This window comes from Mus pahari, chromosome 2 (assembly GCF_900095145.1).
Source record: "Mus pahari chromosome 2, PAHARI_EIJ_v1.1, whole genome shotgun sequence".
NCBI lineage: Eukaryota > Metazoa > Chordata > Mammalia > Rodentia > Muridae > Mus > Mus pahari.
In genome coordinates, this window is record NC_034591.1 from 100,884,684 (window position 1) to 100,885,048 (window position 365).

Sequence of the window (365 nt, forward strand, 5' to 3'; positions counted from 1 at the left end):
CCCGAATTTAAGCCCAACTTAATAAAACAGAACAAAAAAAAAAAAAAAAAAAAAAAAAAAAAAAAAAAAAAAAAAAAAAAAAAAAAAAGACAGGCACGGTGGCACATCCTGTCGACCCAGTACTGAGACAGGTGGATCCTGTTCTTGTTCCTAACATGCACACAAATGATAGTCTAGATGCAATAACATGCAAAGAACCTAAGACATCTTTTCAAGTATGAAGATCACGTATAATAATTCCATCTGTATACACGTATAGTCAAAGAGAGAAAAGTATAGAAGGAAGAGGTAGTGGATTATCTCTAGATTGTGATATTTCCAGGCTCCTTTGTCATCCTTTTCATATTTTCCTACACAGTTGGATG